General features: G+C 38.8%; 1 protein-coding gene across 2 annotated transcripts in view; it reads right to left on the bottom strand.

The window, feature by feature from the left end:
• The window catches only part of USP54 (ubiquitin specific peptidase 54), a 106,861-nt gene that overhangs the window by 83,087 nt on the left and 954 nt on the right, over positions 1–22,820 (bottom strand). Inside the window, exon 1 of one of the 2 annotated variants that reach the window (XM_014956314.1) lies at positions 205–264. The exons of the other annotated variant lie outside the window; for it this stretch is intronic. The gene's annotated coding sequence lies outside the window, so the exon portion shown is untranslated. Of the gene's footprint in view, positions 1–204; positions 265–22,820 lie in introns of those variants that run through there. 2 annotated transcript variants of the gene reach the window in all.

The raw sequence follows: 22,820 nt of genomic DNA, 5'->3' as shown, positions 1-22,820 counted from the left end.
ATTATGTTTGCGAGCAATTAAACGCCCTGCACATTCCCCCAGCGTAGCCTGCTCAGGGAGGAAACCCTTCATCCGCTTACAGCGCAGAATAAACCCCGCACCTGCTGCGACGGCCCCGCGCCCCGCAGCCGCTCCCCCCGCCGCCGCCCGGCTGCCTTCCACACGCCTCAGCCCACCCGCCGCTCCCCGTCCCGCCGCACTCACCGGGAGGGGGGGGAACCCCGCCGCCGCCCCGCACACACGTGCGCAGCCGCCGCCGCCGTTGCCCCGTCCCGCGGCGCGGGCAGCGCGGGAGCCAGGGCGGGAGCCAGGGCCCCGCCTCCGGCACTATGACGTCATCCCTCCGGCCGCGCACCTGATCCCCGGGCAGGTCGCGCCTTAAAGGGGCAGCGGCGTGAGCACCGCCCCGGGCTGGGAAGGTCGCCCAGGAAGGAGAGGGTGTAAGGAAGGGGAGGCCGCGGTTCGGGTACTGTGTCCAGTTTTGGGCCCCCTACCATAAAAAAAGACATTGAGGTGCTGGAGCGGGTCCAGAGAAGGGCGACAAAGCTGGTGAGGGGTCTGGAGAATAAGTCTTATGAGGAGAGGCTGAGGGAGCTGGGGGTGTTCAGCCTGGAGAAGAGGAGGCTGAGGGGAGACCTTATTGCTCTCTACAGCTCCCTGAAAGGAGGGGGTAGAGAGGTGGTGATCAGTCTCTTTTCTCAAGTCACAGGCGACAGGACAAGAGGAAATGGCCTCAAGTTGCGCCAGGGGAGGTTCAGGCTGGATATTAGGAAAAATTTTTTCACGGAAAGGGTTATCAGCCATTGGGATGGGCTGCCCAGGGAGGTGGTTGAGGCACCATCCCTGGAGGTGTTCAAAAGATGGGTTGATGAAGTGCTGGGAGGTATGGTTTAGTGATGATGCTCCTTGTTTGTTTGTTGTGTGGGTTCCCAGGAGGGAAGCGGAGGGACCGTGTGCGCCCATCGGGAGCGCGGCTCTGCCCCCTGCCACCGCAGGATGTCCCTCTCCGCCACTCCAAAGGGAAGGCCAGCGCTATCCGGTGTCACCCCAAAAATGCAGTATCAGTTTGCCCGCTGGCAAAGGGAGGATTGCCCCTTCTCAGGGGCACCTACAGAACCAGAGGCAGAACAACTGCTTTCATGTTAGAGTCTATATTTCTGCCAGAAGAAACCAACCAACTCAACAGGGCACAAAACTCAGAACCCTTTAGTCGGTACCGTCGATGCCCGGTAAATGAGACCCCAACTCAGAACATAACGGGGATGAGTCAAACCCTTATCGCTACTCTCCTCCCTAATCAAAACCAGTTTGCTCTCGCCCTGCTCAGTGATCTCCTCCGCGAAGGAAATGTGCTGGAGGACAAGAGACCTTTAAATCAGTCTCACTTCCACTCCGCTGGGCAAATAGCATTAAACACAGGAGAAGAATTAAACGGAAGCTACAAACGCTAAAATTTCCTATTCAAGAAGCAAATTTGAACAGAGGCAGGGTAGTTCCTATACTGTGTCATCCTTCTCATTTGTATCTAATCCGTAAAGAAAACATTGTATTGCAAATACCCGCTCGCTTAAGCCTCGAGGACGTTGCTGGGAATTCTCAAGGTGCAGCCATAAAGCCACTTTTTTTATTTCTTTTACTGCTGTCAGCATAAAGTCACTGGTCTTAATTGCCACGTCCTTCAACTTTCCCAGCAACTTCATGCAAATCAATTCATCTCTCTCTGCTCCAATTCCTCTGTAAAACGTCAACAAATGGTACTTACTTTCCCCAATTCTCATCTATGCTTTCACTGATAGTTCTTATTTTTAGATATCAAAGATGAAATTATTATAGAAGAAAGCATCATTCTTTGTCCAACTAATATTACAAGGGTTTTACTTCGCCTTCAATAGGTATTTCCAAACAATGACTTGATTCTGCGAAAGTCCCCCTTTTTATTTGTTTCTGTCCATGGGTTCCAGCGCTCATTACAAACAGTGTTGGCCTTTGGGAAGCACAGCATTCCCAGCAGACGATGAGAGACAGCAGCCTGCGTATAGGAACAGGCTGAGTTATGCTTTCACACAACATATTACAGCCTCATACACAAAAATTTGCTTCTTACTTTGATAATAAAGAGATACCATAAAAGATACATTTATTAAAATACCTGAATTCCAGTCAACTCTCCTTTTTCCCTATAGAGATTATTCCTTTCTTTTCCCCTGACATTTTTAGGCATTCGTGTATCTAAAAACATTTTGTTCATGTTTGGACCCATAGTTCTTCCCTGTTTTCTGAGTATTTGTAAGCTCCACGTTTCAGATTTACCGGGGTTAGTTACCTCAGAAGACTACACTAAATAATCAGGACTATCTTTCAGAAAATGGTGAACATCATGTAGCATGTTTTCTAAAATAGAATTTCACATTCATACTAATCTCAAACTGCACGAGGACAGAAGTTACATGACGTTATTTTATTTAAGTACTTTTTTTAAAAAAGGGTTTAGAGTAATCTGAATTAAACTGATGTTGAAGGTAAGCACCAATGCTGAACGCTTTTAGAACTCATGGATCTCATCCTCTCAGGTCTCTAGGCTACTACTCCAACATTAAAAGATAAAGCTCCTTGCTTTTTAATCTTTCATCCTAAACTGAGAAACAGTGTGTAACAATCAAAACAGTTATATCTACATTATAATTTAAAAAACCACTGTCAAAAGCTGGGTTGTCAGTTCATTAGTGGTACTTTCCATTCAGCATCTCATTTGCTAAAATTTTAGTGGCAAACAAGCAGTGGGATTTCATTTTGAAGTATATTTAGAACAGATTATCTTAATTATTTATAGTATTGTGTGGAATTTAAATACACTCAAATACACTTTACCCCCCATAAAAATAATTCTAATAATTTTTAAATGTCACATTAAAAAAAATAATATTAATAATCCCTCGGTTGCTTGTAACCCGTCCTGTTGGGTGCCCTTTTGATGTCTGAGTTGCCACCCTCACAGAGGGCTGGGCAACCTCGGCTGGAGCCTGGGAAGTCAGCTCTCCACAGCTGACAGATCCACTACTGTCTGCAGCCTGTTTGCAGCACTGCTGCTTGTCCAGACTATAGTGTTGCCTTCCGGTTGCCTTCCCCTAGAACCGCCTATTAAATTAAAACTACACACTTATACCTATTACCATCCAACATCGCTATCCACTGGCAATGTTGAATATTCAAGACAATAACTAAAATCACAGTTCACTTCTGTTTTGCACAGTGAAAGCACAAGAAAATAACTTCTAAACCTTACTTTAAAGACCACTGGGTTTTTTTCCAGATTTCAGTAGCCTAAATAAATTCAGTGTCATTTAAGAGCACTTAGCAAGTTTCTAACATAGGATAAACTTCATTCACTTCTATTGTAAAGAGACAGTTCAAACTCCACTGTGCAGTGAAAGTGGGTGTATCTGTCTCAGAGTCCATGTTTAAGCACATAAAAAATCTCACACTGAAATACTGCTGAAGAGTAACAGAGTAGTACAGTTTAGCATGGGGGTCTGTGCTCACAAAAGCAGAAAGGACCAGAGAATTAGAAGTACCTAAAAAGTTTGCACGCAACTGACTTGTTAGCCTTCATTTTTCACATCAGGCACCTACAATATTTTCAAACACAAATGATCTTCCAATAAAGATGAGCCACATCCCATTTTGGAAGTGCATCAGCATCCAGCACTGTGTTAAGAATGGCCCTTCCTCCACTTCCTTCAGAACTGAAACCTACTATTCAACCTTTAGACTTTTTAAGACATCACTAAATTGCAAGTTTGCATTGTAATTCTGCTCACAGAGCCTTCATAGCACCACGCTTTAACTTACGCTTATAAATAAAGCTTCTATTATGTATCTTAATGTTGTAACCCAACAAAGAGACAGACAAATACTAGGTACTTTAGAAGGATATCCAACAGCGTAATCCAGCATTCCATGGTGACAGTCATCCTTCCTTTACAGAATAAAGCAAAGCAAAAGTAAATTTGTTGGTCAAAGGTAAGTTAATTATTATCTTCATTAAGTCGAGCACAGAAAGTGCAACCATAAGCGATGAGACAGCTGGTCTGTGCTTCCTCAGCACATTTCCAAGTGCAGCTAAGCAAGGTAGAAGTCCAGTTCCATTAAAAACTAAATTACTTAAGGCATCCACATTCTATCTCTTTAAGAAAAAATAAAGCGATGAGTTTTCTGATCTACCTGTGGCTTTCAAAAATAACAGGTAAGATAAAACATGAAATTATCCGTTGACCAACAGCCCTCTGCTGCTGTAGGCTTCATTGCTACCCAGCCAGGCAGGGGAAAAGCAGCTCCGTGGCCCTGACCCGGAGGGCTGGTGTGGGCTCAGCACCGGGCTCGGCAGCATCGCAGCACTCCCAAACCCCAGGCGTTCTCAACTCCATCATTTGAATTGCACCAAACGCTGGTTTTGCCTCGTACACCCAGAAGCATCTCAATACCGCTTAGAGCTGGTTGTTGATGAGGTTGCAACATCTTGCAACTTCCATACTATGGTATGTCTCTATTATACATTCCTCCTACACAGTAGTCTCATCCTTCCAATTCCAGTGGCACATGCTACTGGCATTCTCTCAGAGACTTAGCATTTTTGGCATATTTTTCAAAAATTATTTTATCACCGAGTATTCATCGGCAATAAACTCTGTCACTTTGCATTCCACTACAGTAAGGGTCCTCCTATTAATTCCAAATATCTCTATCACCTGCTAGATTTGTACAGCTAGCTCTAAATTTTCAATTTAAAAAGAAGCATTTCGGGCTTTAACGGATAAAAAGAATAACACTGAAATATGAGCAGAGCCCGAACAAGCACAAACATGTGAGTTCTCCCACATGTATTTGTCTGGAAATTTGAAAGCTAACGATCAACATTTAAATAATCAATGTCAGCAATAACTTCCCTTGCAGATAACATGACCATGACTATCCAGCTAGGAGAGCAAGGTACATGATGAAGGAAAAGCATTAGAATTTACAGAATTTAGCCCAAATTCACTGTGGGATGGAGAAGGAAAACAGTAGGGTAAGAGCAACAAGTGATCTAGCCAAAGAGAGAGGAATTCAAATAATCCCCTCATATCCAAAGCAACAAGAAACACATCTTTCAAATTACCCTGATCCCTTCTGTGATATGCAAAAAAACTCCACCACTTAAAAGCTCCAGAATGTTTCCCTGCAGGATGTTGGATCCCTAAATTTTCTGCATCAGACATCTCCCCTGCATTTAAAGGCTGCTCACCACCTATCGTCTGGCTGTCAGAACTTCCAGGTTCCCCCACATAAACATCTCCAAATGGCAAAGAAGTGATAAATGCATAATTTAATTCAGAAAAAAAAAAAAAAAAAAAAAAAAAAAAAAGAAAGAAAAAAAGGCGGCAAAGATGTAAATTTGAAGCAGCTCACAGTAAATCATTAGGAAGAAGGAATACTGAAATGATGGAATTTCCTTCACATTTACTTAAACAAAAAAGCCCCATTAACAAGTGCTTGAAGCTGTGACAAATTCCACTCTGAGGCACAGAATTCAGGTTTGGCTAGCTATGCTGTACACAGGCTCTTGGCTTTGACTCACGCAATCACTTTGAGAAAATAGAAACTAAAATTGCTAAGCAAGGTAATTTCCAACTGCAATGATTAAAGACGTGTGTTCTAGGGTATAACAATGCAAATAAAGACTTGAAGTATGCTAACAACACATGTTACAGCCTCGGGTAACTGAGCCTGCACTCATTTCACAGTGGAGAAATACACAATGAAAATTGGGAAAGATTTTATAAACAAAACAATTACCTACAGTACACTCCTTGTTTTCTTATGATAATAATATGTTGAGTCCCCAAAGTGCCAGGCTGACAACCAAAGCCATTAAGAAAATGGAACAGAAATAAAAGTTGACTATTGACAGGCTTGTCAAGGGCATAAAGTAGGAAAAGTGAGCTAAAAATCTTGCACAATGTACCTGCTACTTATGTAGTGAGGTACCAACAAAAACAAGGTGAAGGTGACCGAGTTAGAGGACGGTAGAAGTGGAAGGACTGACAATATGGAGGCCATCTGCATCATCATCTTGTCAAGTGAATACTGTCTCAGGGTAAGTTGTCTCCATGTTCATTTTTAAATCAGTAACATTCCAAAAAAGTCTATACATACTGTTCATCAGCCTTATTCAAAATACAGCTACATAGAGAAAATGCCTTATGAGAAAACCAGTCAATTATCTCAGAAACTGGTCCTTTGCTCCTGGTCCAAGACCTAAATCTGCATTTTTTGCAACAATTTAAGATCAATTGTCTTGCCCTACGTCTTATGGATGGGCCTTGCACTTGACAGCTTCTTACCTCCTTCAAATTGCCTACTGCATACACACACACAAAATTATGTCTTCCAGTTCCTTTTTTGGGGCTTGAACATCCCCACAGTTCAGTTGCTTTTTTCCCATTAAGCCCCATTTTCTAGACCTCAAATTACTGGATTACTCTTCTCCCAGCCTCTGTTCAGCTGAGCCATATCCATATTTTCTTGGGTCATTTGCCTGAACCAGATGCAACACTTTAACTGAGGACTTAGTCGTAGATTAAAAAGAAGATTGTTCTATATGTTTTACAGCCTATACTCATATTTTTACCCCTCTTGATACAATGTTTGGCCTTTTACAAGTCAGGAATTCTGGAGAATTGTCACTATATTATTTGTTCCCGATCCTGTATTTTACTATTTCATGATCTCTGTTAAGTGTAGATTTTCAATCTGTCCCTATTTATCTCCTAAGATTTTCTCGATTTTTCTCAAAATAATTCTGTGCTCTTAAACTTGTGCCCTACGTATATATATTCCCTCCAAGTTTTGGGGGCATTTTTAGGGAATCAATTTGGTAAGCACACTCCCTGTTCTATCATCAAGGTCATTAAGGAAAAGACTGAAGTGAAGCAGAATGAGTACAGACCCAACAGACCGTGGCGGATCCACATTCAATACAACCATTTCATTTTGACAGACGATCATTAATAACCACCCACTAGGCACAGTCATCCAACCCGTCTTGCTCCTACTCTACAATAGTTTCTTTCAGGCCATGTTTCTTCACTTGTTTGTAAGATTATCACATGAAACAGTGCCAAAGAACTCACCAACATGAAAATATTAACATTCACACTTTTCTTGTCAATTCACAGGCTTTATTGTCATGTTACAGAAGAAAATTAAACTGCCATGACTATTTACTCTTCCTAAATTCGTGGTAGCTATGACTCATGTTCTTGTTCTCTCCCAGAGGCTTATACTTTGTGCGAGAATTTGTTCAAAATGTGGGAGAGGAATGGTCTATAATTTCCTGGCTCCTTTCCCCCCACCTTTCCTTTTCATTTTCAAGTCTTCCGGCATCTCAAATAGCAGCCGGTGGTACCGAGATAGCTTTAGTCACTTTTTTTTTTTTCTTTAACATGTCAAAGGATGAATTTCATCAGCTCCAGCCTAATAAATAACCTACCCAAGTACTAAGAAGTATGGAAAAAGCTTGCTTCAGATTTGCCATCCATCTTATACGCCCTCTGTGCTTTTTATCTCCTCCTTGTGCTAACTGCTGCTCACTTATACTCCACTTCTGCTAATGTTTTGAGGATATTTTCACATATATACTTACTGTAAGTACATCTTACAAAATTGTGCTGCCTTTCAAAAAGCCCTCGTTAGAGCACCTTGGATATGCTGGCACATATATCCACATACCATGGATATACTGGTACAGGAAGGATAGGTATCTCTAAAGGGGGTGCCCATTTCTAGCTCGACGGCGATCCAGAGGAGATCTGCAATAAACCAGTAACAGGAACAGAACCAGAGCTCTGCAACCCAGACTTGCAATCACACCAGCCAGGGAAGACCAATTAGCAGATCGTTTGCAGCATATTATCGTCGCTTCGGTGTCAATTATGGAATCTGTCTCTGTACACCCAGGGAGGCAGACAGAGCTGGGTTGGAGGGTGGGTGTACTTTGTTCACATACTCATGCACATAACACTGAATAAGGGATTGCAGATAAAAAAATGGAATTAAGCCTCACACAGATGATGCTGCAGATACCCAAGCTCTCGCAGCTCATTTTCTCCAGTAACACATAAGAATAGACTCTTATTATGGTACACACATACATGGCAGTTTTAAGATGTAAATGTTTGATTTCATTGTTTCAAAATAGTAACAAAGAGCAGGAAGAAAAAAAGTTTAAAGACATCATCAGCTCTACTGCAGCTCTTCTGATTTTTGCCAAAAAAACTAAGTTTTCTTAAGTGTATCCTACAGTATTCACCATGCACCCAAATTGTTTATTTTCACAAGAATTATACAATGATTACACAAACCTGAAAACTGTTTGTTATCTTCTGCATACATTAAGCATCATAGCCTTCTAGTCCTTCCCTTTATTGAAAAAGTTCGTCATCTTACCATAAATGAGACCAAAATAAGTAGGATACTGTAATACAACTGTAAGTTAATAAAAATGGACAGTTTAGATGCAAAAATATCTTTAAAATTTATTAATTCCCCTAAGATTATCCAAGATTCAGCTGACATACTGTATAATTTTATGGCAATACTTTATAAATAGCAGAACAAAATCTAACAAGTTTAACATTAGAAGAAAAAGAATTAAAATACTACTTGTGTAGGCTAAGATGGTAAATTAATCCTTAGCTTTTGGAGAGTAGCTGACTTTATCTAGTTAATAATGCAAATACTAATGTCTCTGAAGAGAGAAAGAAAAAAAAAAAAAAAAAAAAAAAAAAGTACCATTCCAGACATACCCAGCTTTGTCCACCACAGGAGGAGGAGGCTAAAACACTGATTTATCATGACTTAACAAGATAGTGACCATCAGCTGAACTGCATTAACTTCTAGTCCAATTACCCTGAGAGGCAAAACATGTTAGTATAAACCACCAGTGAATTAACTATATACGCTCAAGGGAAATCTCAGGCAATATACTAACAAAAGAAAATTTATGTTGCAACTGCTCAGTCCCTAATTTACAACTTATTACATTTTTCCCGATTAGGCAAAGTAATTTACAAGGACAAATATTCAGGCTTCAACTGGTGGGAGTTGGGGGTTTTTTTTGTTTGTTTGCTTTCTGCTGTTGGCACACTTTAAAAAAGATTAATGTTTTGGAAACTAATCAGAAAGTTACAGAAAGTTACTGTTCTTTTTATTGATCCTCTTAGCAATATCGAAAACTAATACTAATCACTATCAGATAGCATTTTACTGGCCAATTTGAAGTGGGCTGACATTCAGTATATTTTGAAAGTGACATTAAAGAACAATTGTCTTCGATTTTCTTTTATATGACGTAGATTAATTGCTATAGCTCCCATAACATAATCATTTCAACACAGAGCTCAAAAAATTAATGTGTTTAGGAAAAGTAACATGATAAGAGACATATCTTGGGGACTTGATTTGCCCTGCTGCTTCATGTGTCACTGCTATTTCCAGTGATAGAAAAAAAATGACATTGATGAAGACTTCTAATACTAGACCACCTTTAATCTTGGAAAGAACTAAGAGCCCTCCTGTATCTAGCTCGCTATCTGCTACATGATTAACTTCTATGCTCTTCACCACCACACTGGAATTCAATCCAAATACAAATTTAGTGTAACAGTTTCCTGGCAGAATTGGAATGGTTAGTACAGTCTGTATTCACAATGCTTGTTTATGCTTAGTTATAGCTGCAAACTCAGTTGCATCCTGTCTATATGGTCAGCACCCAAAAGAAATAATTACTGCTGATTAATCTATGTCCAGGGAAAGACTGAACTACACAGGTGAGCTCCTGAATTAAATGTAGTGTCTCCCTCGTGTGTATAGGTATGCACATAAGTTACATTAGCAAAATCATCTATGCTACTTTGCATATCCTCCAAGAACTCCCTCTCACCCCCCCCCAAGAAGTAGTTAACAGATTTTAGAACTATTTCTGTACGAAGACAGACAGTGAAAGATCTGGTTCCTCTTCTCACTGAACTGGGGATGTGACAGCGCTGGAACAGCCAGAACACCCAAATTCTATTCCCAGTTCTACACTAACATCCTCCGACAAGCCAAGCCTCTGTGCCCATCCGTTCCAGCTACTTACATACCATGTCAAAGTAAATTTGTTGAAATCTCTGGACTAAAAGACTCAAAACAGAATTCTGGTTAAAAAAAAAAGGTGAAAAACCTGCTAAAAACTGAGTTCACGTAGATTTATTTAAAATTTCAGTGAAAGAAATACTCCCTGCTTACACAGCAAAGACAAGAAATAAATCCTCAGCCCCTTGCTTCAGAGAAAGCCTTGTTTCTGGACATTCAGCCCAAGAGACAAGGGAGTGGTGCTGTATAAAGCAGCTGACCCTGATTCCAACACATTTAACTCTGGGTAACAGCTACATACAATTTGACAGGAAAGGCTGGAATGGAGGCTGATGTAATAAATACCCAATGGAAACTAATGCTGTGGTGGCCCAGTTCTCATTCCTTAAAATTTTAAGTGCTGTCATCTTTTCCATGATACTCTGTGGGATACTCAGCCCATCAATGGTTACTATTTGAATGGACAAGCTAAACCTGAAGACATTCTTGAAGAAAAAAAGTTATGCATATTCCTTTCTTAAGTATTTACCAATAAACCGAGCCCACCAGCCTTCTCTCCTTTATATTTACTTCCCCTTTGGTGGGTTAGCAGTTTTGCAACTTAAAAACTGGCTGCTTTGAAACTGCAAAGTTTAAACTTGCTACATTTTTTTTAAATTAGACCATGTCCATAGCTCCCTTTAAAAACATGCTTATTTTTTAGTGAGTACACATAACTTTTGCCAGCATTATTACTTCTGCAGACACAGATGTTTGTTATCCCTGCTTAATTGGGCACAGCAAGAATTAATCTAGAGCCAGGGCAAAGACCAAGGAATTTAGACAACATACTGTCTCTATCCAAACACCTTCCACAAGCAACCCAGAAAGCTGTGCAATTGAATACAACACAATGGGATCATTAAACACAAATATACTCCCAGCAAGGGGTAACCTCCCCCACAAAGAGCAAAGCTGCAGTCAAACACTTTGGATGAAAGTGCTAAGAATTTCTGTGTATCAAGGACTGTCGACCACGTGGTTCTGTGCAATTCACTGAGATCTTCCTGGGGCACATAAAATTAACAAGTATTCTATGCATTATCCTAGTCTAAATTCCAAATAATTTCTGCAGTACCAGTATGCATTGATAAAATCCTAGTGCAACCAAGAAAAAATTTCCCTAATGACTAAAGGATCTCCAAAGCAATTTTGCCTTGAAAGTACACAAAGATGATGGTGTTTCCTACAGGAAGATAGTTTTTTGTTTGGGTTTGTTTTTTTTTTTTTAATTAATAAAAATGTCAAATTTTTTTTGGCAGTGCTACAGTTTTCTTATTCCAACTTCCAATTTTCAAAATCATGATTTCAATGATCTCAGCCAACAGGGCAAGAAGATAAACAAGTCGTGACATTAAGTCCAAATAAGCTTAGAGGAAGGCACTGGATTTTGCATTGCATTTCCCAAGGAACATGCAGGTGACAGGCAAACACATACACATGCTTCCCCCCCTGCCCCCAAATTCAGAGATCAAGACATTTAAGAGAATGGTCTTGAGGCAGAAGAATATAATTTTCCCCTCTTTAAAGTCATTTGGATAATTCTAGCCTGCAAACAGCACTGAACACTTGAAGAAACTATTAAGTAATTAGACTTTGCAGGTGTGTCGTTTATTTTGTAAAGCCTGGACAAGAGAAAAAAAATTGATGCAAACACCTGTTTGACCATTAGCTTTTCCAGGAAGTTCCTACTAATACAGAAAGCTACAAGTGTCCACATTTCAAAAGCCAGAATTCAAGTGATTGGCTTTGTCTAGACTGGTATGTGCAGTGCTCCATTAGTATTATTATGGTTTTACAAGATCAACATTAAAATCCTCTGTGGAAGCTGATGGGAAAACCACAAAGAATGGTTTTCCAGAAGTGCATAAACAGAAGAGAAATCCTCCGGAGAGTAATGGGAGGTTCCACATATCAGCTACTATTGCAAACATAGTTTTTGTTCAAGGAGTACATTGTGCTACTATTTCTTTTCCTTCTGAGGAGGTAAACTGCTTGTGAGATGAAGAATTAAGGACAGTACTATAAAAAACAGAACCTGTAACCAAGAGCCTTCTTGCTGTTCTGAGCTCGGGCTCTTATGAATGATAAGGTAAAAATTCCAGCTTTCATTAAAAGGGACAAAGGGTTTATCACCCACCTGAAGATCAAGAGTTTCTCCACAACCTCTTTAGAGCAGCCCAGAATCGCCCTTCATCAGTCCTTAATGGACTCAAAATCATCACCATTGCTTCTGATTAACGTGATAATATTATCAGTTAATGGAAATTCTTTTGGTAAGCAGCAAAGGCAACTTCTACCCACTCTGACAAAGGAAAAATAAACAAATTTAAAAACCCAAACTAATCAAAGAGGTTAATCCTCATAAAAAAGTGGGGAATGGAAGATCCTTCATTTCATTTGACATCACTTTCCTCTGTATTCAGTAGTCATTGGGGTTTTGAGGTTTTTTTTTAGAACAAAGAATGTTGGCAGAATTAATACTGCATGACTACAGACCTAAAGAATGGGAATGGGCAGAGGAAGGAAAATTCAAACATTAATTTATGTACTAAAATTCTATTTATTGCCTACAGTCATCGTGGGGGAGGACAGATATAAGATCATTGTGGGGGAAAGTGAGGGACAAGCTATTTCTTGAACTGCTTTTCAGTTGTTACCAACTGCGTGCGGTCCAAAACAAGCAGCTGGGTCTCTCTTCGGCACCCGCGCAAAAAAGCATCGCCAGCACCTACCTCATATCAAAGTCATTTGGCAAACTGGGGTGGCCACACAGAACACCACTGTGCAGCACCAGCGGCTCTGCAATGGCAATCGGGCCCTAAACCCGGAGGTCTCCATAAAAACACGTAAATAAACAGCAAATATTTCATCTTCCTCCAACACCACAGGATAACAACGACATGTACAATGGGTATTTAATCCACAACTGACCTCAGTTCAGTCTAGGACCACTTTCACCAAGAAAATATTACTACTAGTTAGAAAATAAGATTTCTTCCTCCCCATGTTAAGCATGTATTAACTTCTCCATAAACTATACTAATTACGCTATAGAGGCAGAAATTACTATAGGTTCTATAATTTTTCCTTTCCCATGACATAACCTGAAGACAAAAGGATTTTTTTTTATAGCCTCAAAAAGTTATACTGTAGAGATTTTATTTTTAATCTAAATGCATCTTTCTTCTAAAAGGCTGAGAAAAAGATTTTATTTTTAATCTAAATGCATCTTTCCTTTCTTCTAAAAGGCTGAGAAAGAACTGACTGCTATTCTTTTTGAAACATTTATGCAGTTCAGTCTGCTTAACAGCTGATTGCAATTAAACAAGATTTATTTTTGGCCTCTTTCTCTCTTTGTTTATATCCGTAACAAAAACAAAAAAAAAATTAGAAAAAGTTTAGTTGAAGAAACAAGCTCAGCAACAGGCACATTATACAGTGCCTTGGTGAGTTCCTGCTTAAAAGCCCTGCTAAACTCAGCTGGGGAGGATTAAGTTTTATCTCAGTTTTATCAGGAGAAAGTGTGCCAGCTCCATTGCTCTAATTCTTCTAAGTTACCCTATACCCTACCAACAGCTTGAATTTGTTCTGAATATTTTGTAATATGTATCAGACTCCTCTATTTCTTGTACAAAAATTAGGGTCTGCTTAGTCAAGCTCCTCCATAATTTATTAAAATCTGGAACATATTATTTCATAGTTTGGTTAAGTCCTCTTAGGAAAATGGCTTAATCTACAGTAAATCTTCACAGAAGTATTCTACAAAGCAGGAGTTAATCTGTCCACAGCCTCAGCTGCTTCTCGGGATAGTTGGAGAGCAATTTCTCTGAACTCCTTTTCTTCCAGAGCTGATGCCTCTAATTCTTCAGTCTCATGTGATGCCACTCTCAGCGAAGGAATTTACTGAGCACTCCAAATGATCGGCTCATGCAGTTAAGAACCAAGAATGCTGAAGAAAATGAGCACCATGAACAAATAACTCAGAATCACAGATTAACTGAGGCTAGAAAGGACCCCAGAGAAGGTTTCTAGTCTAACCTCACACTCAAAGCATGACCAAGAGCTCAGATCAGGTTGCTCAGGGCTTTATCCCAGTTGGGTCTTAAAATCCTCTAAGGATGGAGACTGCAGCCTCTCATTTAAATGTATGACTGTCCTAACAGAGGAAAAACGTCTTCCTTTCTTGTTTTAATTTATGTCCATAAATTCATAACATACTTCATATGCTTTCTGATGAAAGTTCCTACTGATTATTTATGAGTGTCTTTCACAAACCAGATAAGAACTTTTGTGTGACTGGACAAATGAAGACGTTATTATGCCCTATACAGAAATCAGCTCAATAGGCCAGCATCTCACAAAGTAGTGAAAATGTAATATGTAGAAAACAATGAATTGCCACTGAAAATTCTCAGAGTTCACCTCAAGAAAAACATTTCTATTGTTTTATTGAAGCAATTATCAAAATTTGAGTGTTATTCGAGGCCATTCTCAATTACAGATAAGATGAATATCATAATTCATTCACATCTTTGGATAACAATACAGGCCCCAGCATTTAGCACTCGTGGCATTACTCAAATGAATTCCAGAAAAGCAGGAATAAGAAAAGGAAGAGAAGCCCAAGAAACAACCTCCAATATTGCTGCAATTTTTTTACTGATGCCACCAAAGTAAAGTGGGAGGGTAGAAAAATGAGAAAAGAACAAACTCCACTTAGCATAACCATCTTCAGACCTGCCAGAAACAGCAAAATTTGAAGCAAACCAATACTAAAACAATTTAATATTTGATGTTTTCCGCTGTGAAAATCCAAATTTAAAAAAGTCCAAGGATTTTTAAAGAGTTTAGGATTAATTAGAAATCTTATTTTAGGCTCTGGATTCTTGATCAAACAATTTTACTTTTTTTATTTACTCTGTATACATGAGATAAAAATATGTCAAAGGTTAAAATTTATTGATAAATTGGATTCTTGATCAAACAATTTTACTTTTTTATTTACTCTGCATACATGAGATAAAAATATCTCAAAGGTTAAAATTTATTGATAAACGACATATCAATGCTAACTTCTGTACAAACAGTACATATAATCCTTATCAGAGGAAAAAAAGTGATACAATTTTGTAATTGATACTTGAACTAATCTTTTTCACAGCAGAATGAAGCAATTCAGTTGGGCATGACACTGCAACAGTCACACATTTTCCACATTTTCTCTCCCAAAACCTCACGTATTCCTTCACAGAATAATCCTGAAAAATAAACTCTTGCTAGTACTGCTGCCTTGGCATAGAAACCTTCCCGGAGCTACGCAGTCAGAAAAAGCAACTTCAACTTGAAAATATCACTCTTTAACCCTGAGAAACTCTCTTTTCTGGTAGAGATGACAAGACTCCACCATCTTCTGTCTGTGAACGCTCCCGGTTCCTACCAGAGCAAGGATCGAATACAGTGGAATTGCCCAAGTACTTTTCCAGGCTGCAGCTGCAATACCAGACAAACAAGGGAGAGGAGAACCCATCACATGCAAAAATTGAACAGAGAAAAAGACAGGGGAGAAGTGGTAAATAGCTTAAATTATGTGATAACTATACTGCTGAATATGACTGCTATAATTATTAACAACAGTAATTGCACTGACTGAAGAAATACATTATTAAATTAATTAAACTACCTTTCTATCTCTTCCAAAAAGGAAGAGCCCTTTAAGAAAATACATTTGAGCAACAGAATGTATTTCTTCTCAAAAGATGGCTATTTCCATATCAAAACAACAGTCTTAAACCCAGCTATCTAAAAAAAGATAATATAAATACCTTTTTGCTAACAGGAAAGTTACGTTCTCTCCTTGCCCATCCTCTCCTGAAACAATGCATTTCAAGAGAAATATCTAAATTTTTTTAAAAAGCTTTTCTGAAGATTTTCTGGAAGTTGTCTAGCTTCAAGAATTTAAACAAACTAGGAACACCTTAAAAACAGCACTTTCAATAAAAACTGTCGTTCCTCCTGCAGCACTGCCAAGCTCACACTGCAGCATTCTTTCCTGGTTCTCTTTGAGAAAAATATATAAATCTAAATTTAAAATCTATGAGGCATCCCTGATCAAAGGATTTTATTTTCTTGTCAGCGCCTTTTTTAACGTACTTAAAAGTATTACTATAAACTCCCCAGTTTATTACATCTATTACAATGTAAGTACTGTATAGATTTGCTGCGCATAACAGTGTCCGTAATAGACATCACAGAGAATGCTGCAGTTTACTAATCACAAGTTTTATGAAGCTTTGCTATCTATTAATTAGCATGCCTCAAGTTCAGTAGAATGGAAAAGTTTTAGGGCACAGATGAAGTATATAATCAACACTTCCCCCTCCCCTTTTTTTTTTTTTAATTTCCCTGCCTTTCCCCCATCACGACCTATTTTCCTGAATAACATGCAGACCCAGCGAGGACATTAACCTGTTTCCATGTCACAGTACCGCTCGTGTACCGATGTGCCGAAATGCATTAGCTGTTTATTGATCCATTTAAAAGTTCATTCTACTGGGAATATCAGCTGGAGGATCAGAAATTCTGTTGCTATCCTCTGCTTTGTGACACACTTCACTGATTAACTATTTCCCAAAATAAATTTATTTTAACATTTTGTGGAAATACTTACAGAAGATGCCTCCTCTTCAAACAGTCTCCCACGTCTGAATCACTGTTACATATTTTTAGTCCATTCATTATTTTCAAAAGTCAGAATGTAATAAATCACATAGCATTTTTGTGAAATAAAAACATAAGAATTACATGCACCAAACATTATCTGCTATAAATACTGATTTACATTTTACCATCTATTAGAAAAGAACAAGCTAGCCGGTCTTTACTCAAGAGTGTAAAATGCCAAAACGAGTTTCATGCAGATAGAAGGGGGAAAAAAAAAGGAAAAAAAAAAAAAAAGCTTTTTTCCCCCTTGATTGCCTGCAAGCTTCTCATATGCGAACTGCTCCCCACACACACAATATACAGCGTGGAAAAAAAAAAAGGAAAAAAAAAAAAGCTTTTTTCCCCTTGATTGCCTACAAGCTTCTCATATGTGAGCTGCTCCCCACACACACAATATACAGCGTAGACTTCCGTATAAATTTTGATGAGCCAAACCATACCATAAAAAAGAATTCTAGACAAGACACTAATACGCGATCATTATTACAGTTTATTTCTGCCTTTAGCATTATTAACCTTTGAACCAGCAATTACTTACTGCTTATTTGCAATGTACATACTCATAAAAAACCCCACCTTTATGCCAAGAAGCGTTTATACCATTTTGTAAGCTTGACTACATTTTAAAAATAGATATCTACAATAAACCCACATTAACTGTTCCGAGTTAAACAGGATGGGAAAGCAGCTGAGCTTTAACTGTCTGAATTTTTGAAACCATAAAAGACGACAGGGGAAAGCAATTCCAAAAGCCAGGCTTCCAGCCTTCAAATTCAAGAACTGCAAGCTTGACCAAATCCACACTTTGAATAAATTATGGCAGAATGTAACAAATAAGGGCCCATCGTGAAATAATTAACCAAAGATCACCAGGGTTCATCTCCTGTCACACTTTTGTAGCCAACCACAATTCAGTGAAGTCTTATCTGCAACATAGAATGGTATCGTTTCAGGTTTGGAGAGGTATTCAACAGAAAGTAAACATTCACAATTGTATATCTATGAGAGTTTTAAAAACCTGGTTTCTCCAATTCTCAAAAAAAAACCCCAAAACCCAAACCAAGAATTCAGACATTTTGCTTCTACTGACAGGACCACTGGAAAATGAGCACAGTTCAATCAAAAGAGTGGAAAAAACCTGACAAAACAAGTAGGGATCACATCCTTTATACCAGAAATGCTGTGCTAAAAAGGAAGATTCTGCCTTTAGTGGAATGCTCTAATTGAAAAAAGGGGAGAAAACAAATGAGACCAAGGATATATCAGAGAGCATGATAATAAGCCTCACTTCATTAGTAACTAGGCAGCAAATTATTTTCATTGTCCACAGAAGCATCTGACCAAAATCTGTTTTCTTCCAACACCTTTTGAATTAGTTGGCCAATTTCCAACATTCTGAAATAAATACATAGAGATCTCAAAAATAATTATGTTCCTATAGACGACATGAAAATTGATGGCCAGGTAAAGGAAAAAAAAAACAAAACACCTCAATTTCCACTTTTAGAGAGGGGGAAGTAGGAAAATTCTTCTCTTATGTATTTGATTTGGCAGCAGGTGAATCAGTACAGAGTATCCACAGCACTGTCCCTCCTTATGGAGGAAAATGGGAATAAGGATTGAAGGAGAAAGGATAAGGAGGTAAAAAGACAGTCCAAATACATACAAATGTAAATTTTATTATTTCTGCAACTCACAGAAACTATGACCTGCCGGCAGCAACTTGTTTTAATAGCCTTACAAACTAAGAATAACTTGGACAAGTATTTACATTTCTTGACCTCCTCCTGCTAAGTAGGTTGCCTAGAAACATCTTACCTCAGAATGAATGGGAAAATGGATTATGCGCTCCTATCTGCGTATTTCAAATATTTTGTTGAATCTAATTTATGAAATCCATGGAAATAATTTTCCATTATGCTTTTTACAGCACTGAGCACAATGAAGATACTCAATGAAGAACAAATGAAGTAGACGTGCAATAATGATAATATACTCTGAAAAGGCTTCCATAGATAAATACAAACCTGGATACAACACGCAGAAGTGCTGGTGGGATGACTCAGCTCCTAATGATATTTCATTTAAGTTCATTTTCTTAGCAGCAGCCTGAAGTTATTAATAACTCCCAGTATGCTACTTAGAGCTGCGGATGCATTTTCCTGTTAATGGTACCAATAGGTTCTTCGTTAATGGTTTTAAGATAATGCTGGGGTTTGCCATATGGTTGGCTTTGTATGAGGGTTTCTCGTGGAAAGCCAGAGAGTGTAAGAAATTGTTGCTATATTTAACTTCAATGTCCTCACAGGCACAGCAGACAATTGGACTGGACACTGTTCTAGTATTTACAAGTGCAAACGATGCTCAATATTTACTGCATGTTCTGTTTAAGAGGACTACAGGGACTTTAAGCAAGAGAACATATGGATAGATCAGAGGATTGGTAATGCAATACTGAGCTTTTCACCTCTAGGTCATTGGTTCAAATCTAAACTGGTCGGTAATGAAGGCAAGCTATTACTGTCTGACAGCTCTGGCCTTTGCAAATTGATTTGTCAGGCTCAGGCCAGTTCCCATCAAGCTGAAAATTGACCATTACAATTTGCATTCCTGAAAACAACTTCATCTCAGCAAAGTGACAAAAAATTCAACTAAGACAAAAGTAATATCTCTTCCTCCTTGGGAACCATCTCCAGACCAGGACGTAGGGGGAGTGCCAGAGGAACAGTGAAAATTCAACCACCAGTAGCACAGCACATCGTTCTGTGCATAAAGATTACTTCTGCCTCTCAGAAACCCAGTTACAATCACCTCTGTACCAGTACAAAACTTTCAGGTTTTTTGTTACTAAAGAAAGAAGACAAGAAAGAAGAAATACCAACATGCAGTTTTTAAAACCGCAGTTTCACAGCGCTGCTAAATATTTCTTTGGATATGTTGTTCAAAGATGCACTTCATAAGGCTGATGGTTCTGAAGAAAATGGTCACAGTGCTCTATAAAAGGAATATAAAATTTAATATCCATTTCCTTGTGATGTATTTGTAGCCAAAAAGTTTCAGTAACACTTGTAGCAGCAACACTTATGAATTGTATTCTCTGCAGATGGGTTTAATTCAGCAATGGGTTTATTTACAAGTTACTATGAATGATACTGGAGAAGTCATATTTTCACAATATTTCTTCATAAATGTTAGATAGAAAATGTACAGATTAATCCATAACAGCACATAACTTTCCACATGCTTTCATAATTTGATCAAAAATGGTTTTAAGCCTCAAAACCACAAGTCTAGCCTCTTAATAGATTGGCAACAATCACAGCAAATGCTCTGCAGTTACCACAGTTATCAGTTTTACCAAGTGATAACTGCTACAGAAGTGAAAAGAGACACCAACTTTTAATATAACATCTTTGAGATCACCTTTACTTCACATATTTAGGGCACCAGAAAACAAAATCCACTGGAAGTTTTACACTCTATGAACTCGAAACGTTACTTCTAAGACTACAACAGAATCCATACAGCTCACAAATCTTGGAAAGCGTGGAAAAAAAATAACTTAAGTAACAGCATCCTGCCTTCCTTGCAGGTTCCTTGGGTTTTACTGAGGGTTGATAACATAATGAAGGTTTTCCTTCCTTTTCCAACAACTCCAGAAACAGAACACTTACTGTAACTTTATGAAAGCCACAACAGGTTAACTTCCCAACTGAATGACTGCACATAAGTTCAGCAAGCTGAAGGATTGAGCTGGCATGTAGTCTATTGCTATAAAATCAGAGTAGCAAAGCCAAGTGAAAGCCTAGTTTGGCCACACGCTAGTCCTGTGTCCCATTGATAACGGCTGGTGAGATGCATCCAAACCTTTCAACTTTCTCAGGTCACAGATGATGAAACCTCATGCATCAAGTGACATAATGGAGAGAAAAGAAGGAATAAAGTGCACAGTAAATTTGCATGTCAGGAGACACAATAAGAGACCTAAAGATTGTGTCACTAGCCTTAGAAAGCATCCAGGCTGCAGCCAGGAGATGGTTCCTCCCAGCAACCTCACACACAGGGTGCAAGCCTAGGAAAGGGGGCTGCCTACAGATGAAGGCAAAATCTTAAATATCAAAGACTGCCTAGTACTTAACTAGCAGTTAACAACAGAGAGATCCATGCAAGACGATCAAAATTCCTTGACAGTCAGTAAGAAGCTTTCTTGCTGCTCCTCTCTGCCATCAAACACTGCAAAGCTGTGCTAGGGAACGACCTTCAGTGACAGAAATACCCAGTAATTTTGGAATGGTGACTGCAGCCGCTATTGATAGAAAAGAAAGAAATCTAAAGGCAAAAGTTTAGACAAAGGCAAGAAGTGGAGTATTTCAGAGAACAAATTAAAATAAACTGTTTGAATAAATGTGGGTGGAACATATGTTAGGAAACTAAAGGATGTGTAAGGGATTTAAATTTCATAAGGTTGCCTGGGAAAAATGAAAAGTTCTACAGGTGCCAATAGGCACTTGTATTATAAGACTTATACTTTTATTGGTTCTGAACAGTAATAGCTTTAAAAAGCAGGTGTTTTTTTTTTTTTAAAAAGAATATCTGTGACTTTTTATTCTTTCATCTTCCTACCTCAGTTTCCTTTTTTGTATCACCTGCTGCATTTTGTGTAGTTGCACCAGAAGTCATTCGGGACAGCTACAACTGTTCTTTATATCAATATGCTTATAGAGCACCCAAACACAACAGAGGCTAAATTCTGAGTAATGTGCATAGAACCTACTATAAATACAATAATGTCATACCTAAGAGCTCTGCCACTATTCTTTCACCTCCACGTAACAGGTTTTTGAAGCTCCTCAGACTGGGAAATAAACACACTTTCTCTTCTATGTACTCTCCATGAAAATTCTCATAAGAAGGCTTAATGCCTAATAACATCACCAGGACTGGATAAAGAAGGATTTAAATTCCCATTATCCTTTTTAATGAACTCATGACTACAGTCTCAAAATAGACTGTTAACCCAGAATGGAGAGAAGAACTGACATAATTTTTACCTGCAATGACTGAAAGAAATGAACAGAAATGCTTTTACAGCTGTCACTAGCATAAACAAAGCAAAATTTCTAAAGTCTCTGGGATAACTGTAAGTTTGCACAGGACAAATCAAGCACACTCTGCTCCCTCACCCCACCCCAAGAGCACTGAGGCAAAAGGCTTCCGGGCTGGAATCACCCAGGTGAGGAAAAAAAAAAAGAAGAATAAAATAAAATACTTCTATTTAATTCAGTCTGATTGATACACAGCATGCTTGATTAGATATACTCTTGATTAGACACTGGAACAAAATTTAAAGAGTATCCTGTCTAGTGAAATTATCAGGATTTCTATCACTCCCTAAATGAAAACAGATTTCAAAAGACTCATTCAAATTTTTTTAGCCCATGCTGCATTTTTGGTAATTATTTTTAAAAGCTGTCATGTTCAAGTTATGTATTACCTCACCAGTTTAGTTCTCAGCAAAGCAATACATTCTTTCCCTCTGGAAACAAGCACAAGACTATCTGTGTTGCTATTGTTGCTATTGTTTTCCAAAACTGCTATTCAGTGTCAAGTACATTGCAGCACACAAGCTTTCAGTAGAAGATTTTAAAGTCTGAAGAGCAGCACAAGCGTAGAGGTTTGTTCCCAGTACATCCTTCTTTCTTTCAAACTGCATGAGAAACTACACCGCTTTTTTTCCCCCCTCCCATTTCACACGCATATTTTTTCCACGATTACAACACTTAGAATCGGTTCTGAGATCTGAAAAGCTCTTTGAATTCTTTTCGCACGCAGGATCAGCCACTACAATACCCGCAACCACTTCACTCAGCCCAAAGACCAGAAA

The sequence above is a fragment of the Calidris pugnax genome, unplaced genomic scaffold (genome assembly GCF_001431845.1).
Source record: "Calidris pugnax isolate Ruff unplaced genomic scaffold, ASM143184v1 scaffold196, whole genome shotgun sequence".
NCBI lineage: Eukaryota > Metazoa > Chordata > Aves > Charadriiformes > Scolopacidae > Calidris > Calidris pugnax.
The sequence above is the reverse complement of the archived record's forward strand: the minus strand, read 5'-3'. Positions and strand labels throughout refer to the sequence as shown.